The 16,625-nt window shown below is 41.9% G+C and overlaps 1 protein-coding gene and 1 long non-coding RNA gene across 3 annotated transcripts in view; one reads left to right on the forward strand and one right to left on the reverse strand.

The window, feature by feature from the left end:
- Window positions 1-1,673: 1,673 nt before the first annotated feature.
- Window positions 1,674-16,625, forward strand: part of RHOH (ras homolog family member H) — a 25,871-nt gene continuing 10,919 nt past the window's right edge. Inside the window, exons 1-2 of one of the 2 annotated variants that reach the window (XM_083630845.1) lie at window positions 2,155-2,198; window positions 8,193-8,270. The gene's annotated coding sequence lies outside the window, so the exon portion shown is untranslated. Of the gene's footprint in view, window positions 2,199-8,192; window positions 8,271-16,625 lie in introns of both variants that reach the window. The other variant, XM_083630846.1, reaches the window with a different exon arrangement.
- The window catches only part of LOC310770303, a 27,289-nt gene continuing 18,927 nt past the window's right edge, over window positions 8,264-16,625 (reverse strand). The window contains exons 3-5 of the long non-coding RNA XR_014552041.1: window positions 15,352-15,426; window positions 10,590-11,977; window positions 8,264-8,663 (exon numbers count right to left, since the gene is read on the reverse strand). This is a non-coding gene — a long non-coding RNA (uncharacterized lncRNA). The remainder of the gene's footprint in view (window positions 8,664-10,589; window positions 11,978-15,351; window positions 15,427-16,625) is intronic.

The following is a 16,625-nucleotide window of genomic DNA, read 5'->3' on the forward strand; positions in this document are numbered from 1 at the left end:
AACGGCATTTTCGTGTGCTGCGCTGGTGCTGGCTCGCCAGATGCAGCTTCGTCACGCTGGCCACGTGACCCGGAAGTGTCTTCGGACAAGCGCCGGCTCCCGGCCTCTTGAGCGAGATGAGCGCGCAACCCCAGAGTCGGTCACGACTGGACCTGTTGGTCAGGGGTACCTTTACTTTACACCCAGAGGTCTTCAAAATATACACACAAACTAGTGTCCTGCATTTTGCCCCGAGGCGATGTAGAGGTCTCTTGGATATTCGTGCTGTTCCAGTTATTTTTATGTCAGCGGAAGCAGCAGATCTGCACATGTGAAGAGTCTGGTTGTTATTAATTGATTAATTAATTAATTAATCTAGTTCAACCCCCTGCAATGCAGGAATTTTTCACTTAACACGGGACTTGAAGCCACAACCTTGAGATTAAGAATCTCATGCTCTAACACTGGGTTAAGCAGATCTGCAAAAGTCGGTCCTACATGTCTCGGGAAAAGCCAACAATCTCCTAAGAATCTTTCACATTCTGATAACTGGTCATGAGGAAGTGACCAAAGGTGGAGAATTGTAAGTTACAAAACTTTTGCCCCAAGTGCAGAGCTGCTCAGAAACAACCTGTCTTTCCCACATTCATCGGGTCCAAAATCAGCTAAACACCAATACGGAATATAATATTTCTCCTATCTTTCCCAAACATATACAGTGGTACCTCGAGTTAAGTACTTAATTCGTTCCGGAGGTCCGTTCTTAACCTGAAACTGTTCTTAACCTGAAGCACCACTTTAGCTAATGGGGCCTCCCGCTGCCGCTGTGCCGCTGCCGCACGATTTCTGTTCTTATCCTGAAGCAAAGTTCTTAACCTGAGGTACTATTTATTTCTGGGTTAGCGGAGTCTGTAACCTGAAGCGTCTGTAACCCAAGGTACCACTGTACAAACCCAGAACCTCCAAGTGTCCCTATTTTCCAGGGATGTCCCTGATTTAGAGAAGCCGTCCCGATTTCTGATTTGATCCCAGAATGTCCCGCTTTTCCTTAGGACATCCCTATTTTCATCGGAGAAATGTCGGAGGGTATGCAGTTATCCGACCCCCAAGCCGCCTGAAGGCAATCCTGTATAGGGAAGATTTTTTTTGTTTTATGATGCTTTTGTATATGTTGCAAGCTGCCCAGAGTGGCTGGGGCAACCCAATGAGATAGGCCAGGTATAAATAGTAAAATTATCATTATGCAATGGGATGCTATATTTCAAAAAGTAAAAACCAGGACACCCTGGAAGTTGCTGAGCTTTCTTTAGGAAGTCCCCAACATTGTTGAGCTTTTTTACAAAAATGCTTCCAAAACCCCCCCAGCGATTTTTCTATTGATTTGCCTAAGATCCAGGACAAAGCACTTGTTGTTTAGTCGTCTTTGTGACCCCGTGGACCAGAGTACGCCAGGCACTCCTGTCTTCCACTGCCTCCTGCAGTTTGGTCAAACTCATACTCGTAGCTTCGAGAACACTGTCCAACCATCTCGTCCTCTGTCGTCCCCTTCTCCCTGTGCCCTCCATCTTTCCCAGCATCAGGGTCTTTTCCAGGGAGTCTTCTCTTCTCATGAGGTGGCCAAAATATTGGAGCCTCAGCTTCACGATCTGTCCTTCCAGTGAGCACTCAGGGCTGATTTCCTTAAGAATGGACAAAGCACTACCTTTCGGAAATTCCCCCAGGACTTCAATGCACCTTTGAAATCCTGTTAATGTCTGGGGAAATCTGGACGTATGGCAGCCCTAAGAGAGAGCAATGGAGGGATGTGTGAGAAAACAGATTGCCTCCAGACCTGACTTTTCCTCCCCCTGCCTTTGTGCCTCTTAGAGTATTCAGGTTGTCTTGATCTTCTAAACCCACAGCGAAACCCACACAGGCAGAGCTGAGAAGCCCTCAGGAAACTGACACAAGCTCAGCTGCTGACTTATCTCTCTCTCCTCCTTCGACCTTCCCTTCACACCAGTTTATTCTCTGCTGAAGCTAGTAAAGGGCGGTGGTGCTTATCTGAAAATTAAGACGGCCGCATTGGCTTCTTTTTTGCTGCTTGAAGTGGTCAATCATTACAAAACGATGACCGCAAGGGGAATGGAGAAGGGGCCGTAATTTGTAATTATCGCCTTCCTAAGAACACCGTTGGTTGCCAAAGTTTACAAGTGACCCTGTTTATCATCCTGAATCTGGTAAGTAGGTTCTTTCTTTCTTTCTTTCTTTCTTCTTTCTTAAGGTCTAGCTACCCACTTTCCTCGCTGATTATTAAGGATATTTCCAAGCACTCCCGCTGAACGTCTCCACCTCCATCGTTCAGCCCGGACACTGAGGTCCACTTTTGAGGGCCTTCTGGCGGTTTCCTCACTGCGAGAGGCCAAGTTACAGGGAACCAGGCAGAGGGCCTTCTCAGTAGTGGCGCCCTCCCTGTGGAATGCCCTCCCATCAGATGTCAGGGAGATAAAGAATTGCACAACTTTTAGAAAGCATCAGAGAAGTTTTTAATGTCTGACATTTTGTTATTTTTTATATTTTGCTGGAAGCTGCCCAGAGTGGCTGGGAAAACCTAGCCCGATGGGTAGGGTATCAACAATAAAATTATTATTATCATTATTATCATTATTATGATGATGATTTGAGTGGGACTTCAAACAGAGCAGTTTTGTCTAATTGCCTTCTTCATTTCTATAAAAATTATTGTCAGAATAACAAAACAAAAAAAAAAAAGAAAAGAAAAGAAAGGATGCTTGGGGGGCTGTCTGCTAGCTTGTTTGATTTTTTTAAAAAAATATATTTTTATTGAAGATTTCTTAGTTTACAAAAATATGTGCATTGTCTCTTGACGTGTAGTGAGATTCATAGGTTTGCACACGTTCGGCAGCTCTGCCTGTGTACGACTCCCCCAGTATCGCACAGCAGAGGACTGTTGGGTCCGGGACAAAGTGCAAAGCAAAGTTTTAAAGCAAAGTTTTGACAATTAGCGTGATTTGGGTTGCTACAGTTTAAATATGTTGTCAACTTGAATTTTATTCTTATGCCGCCTCTATGTGTACGGCACTTTACGGAGGAATCAAGAAAATGCAAGTTCCTAGGCAGAAAAGTTTGCAATGTACCCTTTGCTCAGGCCTGGCAATAAATTGAGGAGGGCACATTGTCACTTCAGGCTATAATCCTCTACTTGTGAGTAGGCCCCACTGAGCTCAGTGGGACTTACTTCTGAGTAGACATATACAGTGGTACCTCGGGTTACATATGCTTCAGGTTACAGACTCCACTAACCCAGAAATAGTGCTTTAGGTTAAGAACTTTGCTTCAGAATGAGAACAGAAATTGTGCTCCGGCGGCGTGGCAGCAGCAGGAGGCCCCATTAGCTAAAGTGGTGCTTCAGGTTAAGAACGGTTTCAGGTTAAGAACGGACCTCCGGAACGAATTAAGTACTTAACCTGAGGTACCACTGTATAGGCTTGTCCTGTTGGCAGGCATACTGAGAGTGGAAGCTGCTTTATATTGAATCAGACGCTTGGCAGCAGCTTTCCAGGACTCTCTCTCAGCCCAGGTTCTCACCTGGAGATGCTAAAGATTGAACCCAGTGATTTCTGCATACAAAGCAAACACTCTTCCCCAGCAGGGGATGAGGACTAAAGGGTTGGGCCAAATGCTTTGAGGGAAAGGTGAATATTGAGTGGAGATTTGAAGAGAGAGAGAGAGCATCGTGCTGGTTTTTGGGGAAGCAGTTCCAAGAGGATGGGACAGGATGGGAGAAAGGATGGAGTCATTTGAGGATGTAGAAGGGACCTTCTGACTGCTCAGGGTGGTGGAGCCACAAGAGCAATAGGGCCCCATGAAATGTGTGGTCAACTAGCACCGATTCAAAACTATCACTATTTCAGAATAAACTTCAGCTGTAGCTCATGAGGTTTAGACACTCTACAGCCTTTCCTATACCGCTGAGTGTTGTTTGGCTAACCTTTAGGGATTCCACACTGACCCTCCAAGTGTCCCTATTTTCCAGGGACTGTTCCGGATTTACAGAAGCCATCCCAGTTTCTGATTTGATCCTGGAATGTCCCGCTTCTCCTTAGGATGTCCCTATTTTCATCAGAGAAATGGTGGAGGGTATGGAGTTATGAGGCCAATGAGATAAGTAATTATACAGCATTTAGAAGACATCTGAAGGCAGCCCTGTATAGGGAAGTTTTAAAATGTTTCATTATGTTTTATATATACTGGAAGCTGCCCAGTGGCTGGAGCACCCTAGTCAGATGGCTAGCTATGATGATGATGATGATGATGATGATGGTGATGGACTAGGACATTCCTATTTTCATTGGAGAAATGTTGCAAGGTTATGCAGTGATGGAGATGGGAAGCCAAATATACCAGCAGTAAAGGGCACAATCTAGTTTAAATGTTCTCATCCCAGTGATTTCAATAGAAGATGTTGAAATATATGCTTATCTGCCCCTTTGAAGTTAAAAGACTTCGCGGCCACTTAACTTTGGTTGGATAAAGTACACAGTGAATCCATACCATATATTTGCCAGCTCAAGTTTATGCATTTGGGGTTGTGGGTCCAACTCAATTAAACTCCCTCCCATCAGAAATCAGGCAGGGATCGCCCTCCTGTTTCAGACGCCAGGTTAAGATGGTTTTATTTCAAGAGATATTTGCACCCTGAATTTTATTCTAATGTTGTATTTTCCAGTGTTTTAATGTGGGTTTTTAATTTTAGGTATCGTATGTTTTTATTTTCATAACTCACTCCGAGTCCTGCAAAAGCCTTCTTTGGAATCAATAGTAACACTGCGGAAAGAGCAATCTCAATCGGGATATTTTGACCTAAATTCAGATCGTGTTCTGAATACATGCAGAAATAGATTCATCTTAGGGGGTAAAGGAAGCTGAGGAAGGCAATCAATAGCTGATCTTATTTTGGATCCTGAAACGTTTGGGACGAAAGTCTTGCTGCATTCCTCACTTCCCCTTCAATTGCAGGACTTGTTCTGGGAAAGATCAGGGAGGGATATGATGTCAAACGTGCCACGCAGAATAACCTGGAATAAACAGGCAAAGAAAGAGAAATGTTCCCCTCTGCCGCCATGTATAAAACAATCTAAATGATGAGAGGCCCCGCTACAGAATTAGGAGTGTAAAGTTGAAATCATCAGTCGGCTTCTGTGCATCTATATCCATGTTAGATTGTAGCCTGGAGATTTTCACAGGTTACATGATTCTAATCTTGTCTACTTAGAAGTGAGCCCTACTAAATTCAGTGGGGCTTGCTCCCAGGTAAGCGAGTTTAGAAATCCTGTCTTGTTCTGTAAGTGCTTACCGTTAACAGTTCTAACAAACATGCTAGCATTTACTGTATTATTAGGCTGTATTATTAAAGTTTGGGTTTGGCGTTTTTTTTTATAAAAAAGGTATATTTCTCTGAAATGAAACCTGGCCCATAGAAGTGACAGTGATACACCATCTTCTATTCTTCCAATTTGTACAATGAAATGCCATCGATTTAAATGGGAGAAAGTTAAGAATGCACTTGAATATTTCACTGAAACCAATGAGATTTGAAGTTGCTCAAGGTGATCCTGTCCTTATCTCCTGACGAACCGGTTCCCAAAAGATGAGTCGATGGTCATGATCCATAACTTGAGGATACAGCTGATGCCAAAATTTTAGCATCCACTGATGGGAAGTGGGGAAAGGCCACATTTTTAAGGAAGGCTTCCTAGTAAATTGGCTGAATGCTCTGTTCTAAAAGGCTGCCGACACAATTATTACTTTTCTTTCTAGCGTTGCCACACTTCACCCCTATATTTTATAAAGTGTGTGTGATATGTGCACATATACAAGCATGGCTGAAGTTCCAGATTCTTCTCTGAATCAAACAAGTTGATAACGTACAGAATACTAAGCAATGTGCTTTGAGAAACTGACTATCAGTGGTCATTTTAAAAGATGCCACCAGACCTTACAAGGGAAAGATGGTTGCCGTCAGATACATTTTGTATCAAAAACCCAAGGACTGGGAAGTCAACATGCCATTCCAAACTTTGGACCACAGTTTGCAGTGCTTTTTACACAGTCCATAAACCAGTGCAGTTAGGTGCGTGAGCCTTAGCCTGCAGAAATCACAAAAGTATTCCTGTGGTGGGTTGCGACTATGTGCGTCCTACCCAGACATCATTTATTTGTGGGAAAGAAAGGGGTCCACTGTCTCTTGCAGACCCTCCAAATGTCCCTATTTTCCAGGGACGTTCCTGATTTAGAGAAGCCGTCCCGGTTTCTGATTTGATCCCAGAATGTCCCGCTTTTCCTTAGGATGTTTCTATTTTCATTGGAGAAATTGCCTGAAGGCAATCCTGTATAGGGAAGTTTTTTTCTTAATGTTTAACGTTTTATTATGTTTTTATATATGTTGGAAGCCACCCAGAGTGCTGGGGCAACCCAATAAGATTTGTGGGGTATAGGTAGTAAAATTTTCATGATGCAATGGGACTTCCCCATTTTCATTGGAGGAATTTTGGAGGGTATGCAGAGGTCTAGAGGAGCTCAGGCCACTTGCTGCTTTTGAGGCCCCTTGGCATAATAACAACTAAAAATGACAACACAGAAAAGCAAAATAAGGAACAAAAAATGATGTGGGGGCACTTGGAGGGTCTGCCTCTGAGGAGGACAAAGGATTCCTGCTTCTTTTACAGAATATACATTTTAACCTAAGCTGCTCCCCACAGATTCTGTTAGATTGGGGCACACACAGGTTGCGAAACGAAGATATACCAGGGAGCCCAGGTGGTTATAGACATGGTGTCAAATACGTGTAGTGGCCTGATGGTGTTTGGCTAGCAGAATATGGATGCACAGCACCATAGGTCAGTGCTGTTTTTTTAAAGGCGGAATTGACATCCAGGAGAATCTCCAAAAGATGACCCCTTTTCCTGGATCTTTTTACGGCCACTTTGTAAAAGAAGCTCGACAACAACTCTGGGTTTTCCTTAAAAAGCTCAACAATTTTGGGGTGTCTTGGCCTTTTACACCAACCCCATATCCTTCTGCCTAGTGACCACACAATTCAAAAGCATCTGGTGTGATGTTAGTGTGGCATAGCTGTGAGTCTAGAGGCGCCATTTGCCCTATCTATGATGGTTTCTCTTCCTCCTCTTAAGCAGGAATCGGAGAAGCAATACAGACCCATTGCAGACAACTCAGTCTCTGAGTGCATCTGCAGCTTATAGGTTAGGTTCTCTGTAAATTGCATCTGAATCTTGCACCCCACAGGTACAATAGGCATATTTCCTAAATGTGTTTATACACCTGTACCTACTGATTTATAATATGTCCCGGAATTGCTGCAAATGTCAGGTTCAAACTTCATAATCTGGAAACATATGGGTGTACCAGTAAATGACCAGAAAATGGCTACAGAGGTACGTTTCTGCGATGTGGAAATGAAACAGATGAGCTGTGCATCTGAGCTGTACATATGGCAAAGTTCCTATGAGCTTTCCCATCATTCACACACCTTGAGCTTGCCTCAGATTAATCCACGCATTGTAACCTTTTTGACAACTGGTTCTTTCCATTTTCAGTACAAAAAAGGAAGGTTACCATATTTTTACCAGCTCTCACTTATGTGCCTTTAAAAACGGCTCTAAAAGCAGAAATTTATCAGGTGACGGTTTCCCCACAATCAATCTCCAGACCATTTCTTAAATGCACATGAACAATAGCAGAAAAAAAGAGATGAAAATCTTAGGCCAAACTAAACATGACTTTGACCGTGCAGTTTGGTTTCGCATGGATTATTTTGGTTTAACAAAGAGCTGCTTCAGGGGACCCCTGAGCCAGAGTAGGACCATTGATGCTTTCCTCCAGTTGCAATGCCAGGCAATTCAGATTAGGATGGAAGTGAGGAAAAGGGTTAAAGACCACCACCCCTCACCCCAATCCAGTTCTCCCCCTCTTCACCTCTGGTTATTATATAACTAACTAAAACAGCTGCACAAAGCCTAACTGTCCCACAAACTTCATGTATCGCTTGACACTTAGCAGAGAATGAAATGGTTGTGATTAAAGTCTACGTTGACATCCTCCTCCCATAGACCCAGAAATTCCTGTTTTCATAAAATTCGTAAAATAGAATGTCATTCTGCTAGTGACCCGATTTTTTTAAATTTTTGTTTTAGGGTAGAGGGAAGGAAGGAGTATTTCAAGAAGCCGTTTTGATCTGAAGCAGCCACTCTGGAAGATAGGTGTAGAGGAAGGTAAGGAGAACTGTGAACTGCGCTCACAACGCAGGCATCTGAGGGGGTTGCTTCTTGCCTGTGGAAGTGCACCATAAATTTATCAGGCTTTCGGAGGTGGTATTTAACTCCAGTCAGATTAAATCAAATAAACAAGGAATATTTGGTGTTCATGTTGGAGGGGATGCCAGAAAACAGGGAATTACCGGTATGTTCACATGTAGTGGGGGTGTAAATACGTACAATTTTATTTTTTTTACAAAAGGGTGTTTAAGGAAATAGCAGAAATCACTGGGTTAAAGCTGACCAAAAGTCCAGAGGTAGCATTATCATCCATTTCCGATGGGGTGGAAGGTTCTCAGGCTATGAAAGGCTTGCTCACAAATTTATTGACAGCTGCACGAATTATGATAGCTAGGAAGTGGAAGGGGCAAGCAGAATATAAAATGGAAGAATGGTATAAAGAGGTGTGGGACAGAGCTATTAATGATGATGATCATCATCATCATCATATTTATATCCCGCCCTCCCCAGCCAAGACCAGGCTCAGGGCGGCTAACAACCAATAATAAAAACAAGTTGATTAAAATAAAATTTAAAAGATTAAGATACAACATTAAAACATTAGGGTGCAATCTCTTCATAGGAGGAGAAAGGAAAAAGAAAGAGGGGGAGGGAATCAAACTGATTCCAAGTTAAAGGTCAGGTGGAACAACTCTGTCTTACAGGCTCTGTCTTACAGGCCCTGTGGAAAGAAATCAGATCCCGCAGGGCCCTGGTCTCATGAGACAGAGCAAAATTAACATGTTTATTAATGAAAAATTAACATGTGCCATTAAGGTAATGTGCAATAAGGAATATGTAGGAGAAATGATGAGATATGGAGGGTGTTTGTAGAATCTGTACTGATAAAATGGAAAGGGGTCAAACCATCGCAAGAGGTGTTTACATCTTGGGAGCTTGGATAGTTACAGTGGAATGGTCTCAGTGGTGGGGTGCAAATTTTTATTCTTATCTATTTATGATTATTACTTTGTCAAATTATAAATTTTGTTATCAGGCTTTAAGATGGATTGATGTAAACAATACAGCGTGACCACCTTTCATTGCTGTTTTTAGTTAAAAGCAGCTGGGCATGTGTGGGTGGATTTCAGCATCCCAGGGAGTGGGTTAGCTCTTTCCACATGTCATTTCCCGGACCTGGTCCCGCATCCTGAAGCCATTGTTGCAGATTTGTGGGTTGAAGATGTGCTGCGGCTTCTAATAGCGGTTTATACGTATGCATGTGTTCAACTAGGGGTGCCATACGCCCAGATATTTTATTATTTCTTTCTTTTATTTGGACCATTTATATACCGCTCGTAGTTACACAAAGCTCTTTAAGCAGCTTACAACATAGGTTAAAACATCTTAAATAAAAAGCAAATGCCGAAACGAAAGGGAGAGAATTTCGATAACACTTAAACTAAATAAAGCATCCTCGTCTGTATCAAAATAAACATTGCCACATAAAAATCAGATGCAAAAAAAGCAAGGAAAATCCATGGTAAAGGACCAAATCCAAGTATCCTGTAATGATCAGGAAGCAAAATAATTAAAAATGAAAATGAGCTAAAATGCATAAATTTCACCTTAAAAAAACCACAAAAACCCGATTCACAATGAAGCAAAAGAAAATGTACAGTACTTATACAGATTTCCCATAGATGAGTGCTGTTTCAAATATACCGCACTTTAAATGGTAATCTGACCAGTGTAGGGCTGCCATATGAGTGTTTGTAACAACTTTTGGGGTTTCCTAAGAAAAAAGCTCAACAATATTGGGGTGTTAGTTTTTGAAATATGGCAGTAATACTAATACTAATAATACTAATAATAATTTGTTATTATTTATACCCTTCCCATCTACCCCAGCCACTCTAGGCAACCCTAGGACTTGTCCACAATTGAGCAAAAAGTAGACTACATCACCATTTGTCCTGGACTTTTTACCCTTAACTGCAGGGTTTTTCCAGCTCTGGTCAGATTAGACTTCCCAAGGATTTTTTATTTATTTTTATTTTTAAACCTCTGCATTTAAAGGGGGAAAGACTTTTCAGAGTACAATCTGGCGTCTAGGCAGGGAAATGAATATTCTTTTATTACCTTTAGAGCCAAAGATGCTACTACTGAGTTATTTAAAGGGATTACAGTGAAGGATGTTGACTTGGAAATGATTGTTAACCTCCTTATAGCTCAGGATCCATATAGCTGCAAATTGGAGGTGAAATTTCACTCCGTCAATTCTTGGAATGATGTAATAGAAAATGGAATATAGTAATACTATTTAAATTAACTTACCAAAGAAGGAGTAACAAACAGCAATCAAGTAAGTTTGGTAAAAGCTGGATTTTAATTAGGATGCTCCGGAATAAAAGAAGGACAGCGTTCAGCCTTAGGCTTCCTTTGCTGTATAAGTTGTGCTTAAAAGGTACAAAATCTTACAGCCAAAGGTCTTGGGCTGACCCTTCAAATGCTATAGCACACAGTTTACAGTATGAAGGCCATTTTTAGGCAAGTGCAGAAGCTGAAATCTGTCTTTTTTTTCCATTCAGGGGAATGATACACCCTGACTTTTCATTTGAGTGGTTTGAAGAGTCGGGGAACCGCTCCATAAACATTAACATTCAGGGTTCTGTTTCCCTTCCCAGTTTAATTACTCAGAAATAGCAATGGGTTCTTCTGTTTATTTATTCATTTTCCAAATTTGTATACAGCTTCATTGTTAAAAACCTCTAACCTCTACATAAAATATGTATCAAAATGATCAATCAAAGTCAGAAGTTGAAACGAGCTGGCCTAAAAAATCCGAATTATACATAAAACCAGTGCTTTGATAATTGCATAAGGTAAACACACATACATACGTACAGTGCTTTTTCTGGGGGGTACGCAGGGGTACGCATACCCCTAAACATTTTGTGAATCTTTGTACTTTTGTCCATTTACTGTATTTATTTCCCCCGATTTGAACTATAAAATGGTGATTTTCTTGAGTCAAAATGAGAGTACCCCTAAACAATTTCTGAAAGAAAAAAAGCACTGCATAAAACCAGCAGTCAAACGTGTGTGAGAGAGAAAGAGAGAAGAAAATGGCCTATCAAAATGCCTGTCAACCTTACATATTTTTCCCGCTCTTGTACTGACTGCATGGCGGGTTGTTCTGAAACTGCTCCTCTGAAGAGCTCCAATCTCTGAGAGACTTTGCAGCCTCCCTACATTTATTGGGCAAGTCTTTTCTTACTTGTTGAAATGGTGGTGGAGTTCATTGCACATTGGAAGCTATTAGAAAACTCTGCTGTGAAAACTTTAGTGAACCTGTTTGCTGCGGACTAGAACCCTCAGGTCCACAGTCAAAGTCACTGAAGCAGGGAGAAAAATATGAGGGGAAGCAGTGACGCGAGTCTTGGACAAGTCTGAAGCTTCTCACGGGCCTTTTTATTTTAAGCTGAAGCTGTGGAACGAAAGTCAGAACTAACAATGGAAGAAAAAAGCGGTTAAATAGTACTAATGTACCATGTCCATGAATGCACAAGTAAAACAGGGCTTCCTTTCCCTATACAGGCTTACCTGTCATTGCTGTTCATTGTTGCTATGTATTAATTTCATACACGACCTAATCATTAGCCTTTCTAAGTGGTGTGCATAAAAATAAACCATGCAGAAAACCAACACTGTGAAAATTCTTCCTAAAAACCAGACAGAGACACGAATACTAGCTTAATGGGTTCGCTGGTACAAGAAAGCCTTTCCTTGAAGGTTCAGCAAGGGGGGTGCCTGCCTAATCTCTCTTTTTTAAAAAATAAAATAAAAAATTATTTGGTTTTTCAAATTAAAGTTTTGCAATCCTATATCCAACACACAACATAAAAACAAGATTCCAAAGAATCGCCTAGGCTTTCCTCCTTCCCCTTTGTGGGTACTACAGTGGTACCTCGGGTTAAATATGCTTCAGGTTACATACGCTTCAGGTTACAGACTCCACTAACCCAGAATAGTACCTCGGGTTAAGAACTTTGCTTCAGGATGAGAACAGAAATCGTGCACTAGCGGCGCGGCAGCAACAGGAGGCCCCATAAGCTAAAGTGGTACTTCAGGTTAAGAACAGTTTCAGGTTAAGAATGGACCTCCGGAACGAATTAAGTACTTAACCCAAGGTACCACTGTATTGTTAATCACTTCCTCCTGCATCTTTTTTAATAATCCAATTATTTTACCTCTCCATTGTGTCCAAAATTCACCATTAAACTACAAGTGTTATTCCAATCTAACTAACGATTTTAACTGTTTACAATGGTTTTTTAAGATAAGTTAGAAAATTTCCCCCATTCCTTATGAAGATTTTGGTCTTTCTGATTTCTGATTCTTCCGGTCATTTTAGCCATTTTGGCATAATCCATCAATTTAATCTGCCATTCTTCTCTGGTCAGGACTTTATCTTCTTTCCATGTGCCTGCCTGATCTGTTGTGAGGGACTTCCGCAGTCTACGGCCCTGAATGCACAAACTTACAGGCAAACACTAAAAGCAGCGAGAAAGGGCTTTAAGAGCAGTCCAAATGGCAGCGGCTGACAATAGGTTTAAACCAGGGGTCAGCAAACTTTTTCAACAGGAGGCCGGTCCACTGTCCCTCAGACCTTGTGGGGGGCCAGACTATATTTTGAAAAAAAATATGAACGAATTCCTATGCCCCACAAATAACCCAGAGATGCATTTTAAATAAAAGCACACATTCTACTCATGTAAAAACACCAGGCAGGCCCCACAAATAACCCAGAGATGCATTTTAAATAAAAGGACACATTCTGCTCATGTAAAAACACCAGGCAGGCCCCACAAATATCCCAAGAGATGCATTTTAAATAAAAGGACACATTCTGCTCATGTAAAAACACCAGGCAGGCCCCACAAATATCCCAGAGATGCATTTTAAATAAAAGGACACATTCTGCTCATGTAAAAACACCAGGCAGGCCCCACAAATAACCCAGAGATGCATTTTAAATAAAAGGACACATTCTGCTCATGTAAAAACACCAGGCAGGCCCCACAAATAACCCAGAGATGCATTTTAAATAAAAGGACACATTCTACTCATGTAAAAACACGCTGATTCCCGGACTGTCTGCAGGCCAGATTTTGAAGGTGATTGGGCCGGACCTGGCCCCCGGGCCTTAGTTTGCCTACCCATGGTTTAAATGATGTGATGCGAAATTAGCACCTGTGGCAAGCAGGGGCGTGGGGTGAAATTTTGCATAGGGGGACAGTTAGGGCCAGAGCTGTCAGCTTGCAAGGGCAAATTGAGGGTTGACGTGCGCATGAGCATCGCGAGCCTCTGACGGGATGCCAGAGCCCTCCTGCTTCCTCCCCAAAGGGGGGTGGGCTATGAGATTGTGGCAGGATGGCTCTTGGACCCGTCAGAGCATCGTCCCAAGGTGGGCAGAAGCTTCCTGGGTTTTGGGACGGAGGCTCCAGGGGAACATTTAGGGGACTAGCTTAGTCCCCCTAGACCACACGCCACTGGTGGCAAGGGACTCTTTTCATGCATCTGGAAAAGCCGACCATGACAAAAACGTCTTCCAGAAAGCAGAGACTGTGGGCATCTGTCATATCTCAGACCGGGATGCTTTTCTGCAGGCTAGGGGCAGCCAGGCTGAAAGCCCTGTTCTGAGTTACCGTGGAGCAGGATTCTGGTATTATTAAGAGTTTAATGAGAAACTTTCTTGCAGAGCGCAGTGGCCTACTGGGTAATATAGGGGAGAGCTTATCTTCTTTAGAGGCCATTCTTTTGGGATCTAAACCTTGTTTTATATATATATATATATATATATATATATATATATATATATATGGTGACGGGACCCCTGACCGTTAAGTCCAGTCGCGGACGACTCTGGGGTTGTGGCGCTCATCTCACTTTACTGGCTGAGGGAGCTGGCGTACAGCTTCCGGGTCAAGTGGCCAGTATGACTAAGCCGCTTCTGGTGAACCAGAGCAGCGCACGGAAATGTTGTTTACCTTCCCGCCAGAGCGGTACCTATTTATCTACTTGCACTTTGACATGCTTTTGAACTGCTAGGTTGGCAGAAGCAGGGAACGAGCAACGGGGGTGTGTGTGTGTGTGTGTGTGTAGATAGATAGATAGATAGATAGACACACACACACACACAAATTGTGTTTTCTTGCTACTTTATTTTTGTTTTGGGTTGCAAAAAAGTGAAAATCCGGACACAAATGCTGTTGAGGGTTTGGTTTTTTTTTTGCAAAAATTGCCAAAAAAGTAACACTTCTGATGTGGGTTTTGCTGGACATTATTGACGCTTTCCCAAAATTACAACAATATTAAAAAAAATCATAGTATATCCAGCTAACGGCAAGGCGAACAAAACCTAAACGTATTAAATGACAACCCCTGTTTTAGGACATAATCAAACAACAAACTCATATCCGTTAGCAACAATGTAGCTGTTCAATAGTCCTCCAGAGAATCCTGGGAATTGTAGTTTAGCGGGAGCCTTTTACCAGTTTGTGCCTGGGATAGACATGCTCCTGGAATGCATCAGAGTAGATTTTTCTTTTGCACAGTCAATCTTTACAACTGATCCTTGGCTCCACCTTGGGCCCTTTCTGGCAGAACCGGAGGATTGCTGTGGCCAATCTACACAATTTGAAGAGCTGAGACAGTGCCGGATTCTCTCAAACCACCTCCTTCCTTTTTTCTCAGAGGCTTTTTTCTCACATTTCCTATTTAACACGAAAGCACAAGCATGGGAGCCCACAAAGGTCCCCAGCTGGTACACCTTCTTCTGTTACTGCAGCTTTCGTGCTGTACATAAAGTTGCATTGACACGCAATGACCCTTTGCTATGATATGGCTGTAATAAAATTGCAGTCAGGCAAACTTACGAACCCTGAGCTTTTAAAAAGCACAACAAATATTTATTTTTTTAAAACCATGCAAATAATATAAGCAAAGGGTGCAAAATAAACGCCCAAATTAATTGTGCTAAGAAACCTTTAGAAATGCAGAGGCAAGTCTTATAACTTTAAAAAGTAACACTTACGTTGCTGCATGAACCAACTACATCAGATGCATCAAGTCGATAGTGAAGATGTTCCAGAGGGTTCACTGCATTGCTCTGTGGAAGCAAAAAAAGAAAAGAAAAGAAAAAGCAGAGCATCTTATATCACTTTAAAGACTAACACATTTATTATGCAATTATTGTTGGTTTTTAAAAATATGTAATCCTGTTCTTCAGCCAAATCTCTAAAAAGAAATGAAAGAGAAACACAGTCCCTGCCTTCAACTTTATAACCTAAAAAAACATACAACACAAACAGAAAATGCATACCCTCCAACATTTCTCCACTGAAAATAGGCTGCTCTGGTTTCACCAGAAGCGGCTTAGCCATGCTGGCCACATGACCCGGAAAAACTGTCTGCAGAAGCAGACAAACACCGGCTCCCTCGGCTTGTAAAGTGAGATGAATGCCGCAACCCCAGAGTTGTCCGCGACTGGACTTAACTGTCAGGGGTCCTTTACCTTTTTATCTACTCCACAACAACAACAACAACAACAACAACAACTTTTATATCCTGCTCATCTGACCCAGAAAGTAAAAGTGATGACAAACACAAAACTACTGAATTACAGTTCAGTTGTAAAATCAATGGATTTTATCACACTGCCTGTGCTAGTTGGATTACCAATGCCACAATATCTGTGCTATCAACACCTGTTTTATTTATTTTTTTTAGAAAGTCCACTGTTAATAGGGTAAATCATATTATTAACAGTGGCCAGTCCCAGGAAACACTTAATAACACAGACATCCTGCCACTGTTGTCAATTAACACAGGTGGTAAAAAATTTCTGCACTTTCTTTCCTTCTGACCTCGCCAGAAAGAGGAAGACAAAGATACAGTTGGATACACATTTATACATGTGTGTGTAGGTGATACACAAGCACACAAACACACACATGGGGGGGGGCTTTAAACAGTGAGTCCAAAAGGAAATGAGCTGCAGAAATATACAGACAGTGATCATCACCTGCAACTTCAGTTAACACTTAGTGCATCTGTTTATATGTAGTCTAGAAATATATTGGTCTTGAAGGCACTACAACAGCCCTTCTTGTTTCTAATGCTTTATTCCAGGGTTTTGAGAGGCTATTCAATACATAAGTAACGCCAAGTCAATTTCATTTCCATTGTAATTCACTGATTTATATTGCAAACTGCCTTGTGATCCTCAGATGAAGGGCAGCCTTGAAATTTAATGAGCAAAATAAAAATGATCACAAATGGGCATAGGCTGTTTAATGGATGAGGAGC

This window comes from Podarcis filfolensis (genome assembly GCF_964270895.1).
Source record: "Podarcis filfolensis genome assembly, chromosome: 9".
Taxonomy (NCBI): Eukaryota; Metazoa; Chordata; class Lepidosauria; order Squamata; family Lacertidae; genus Podarcis; species Podarcis filfolensis.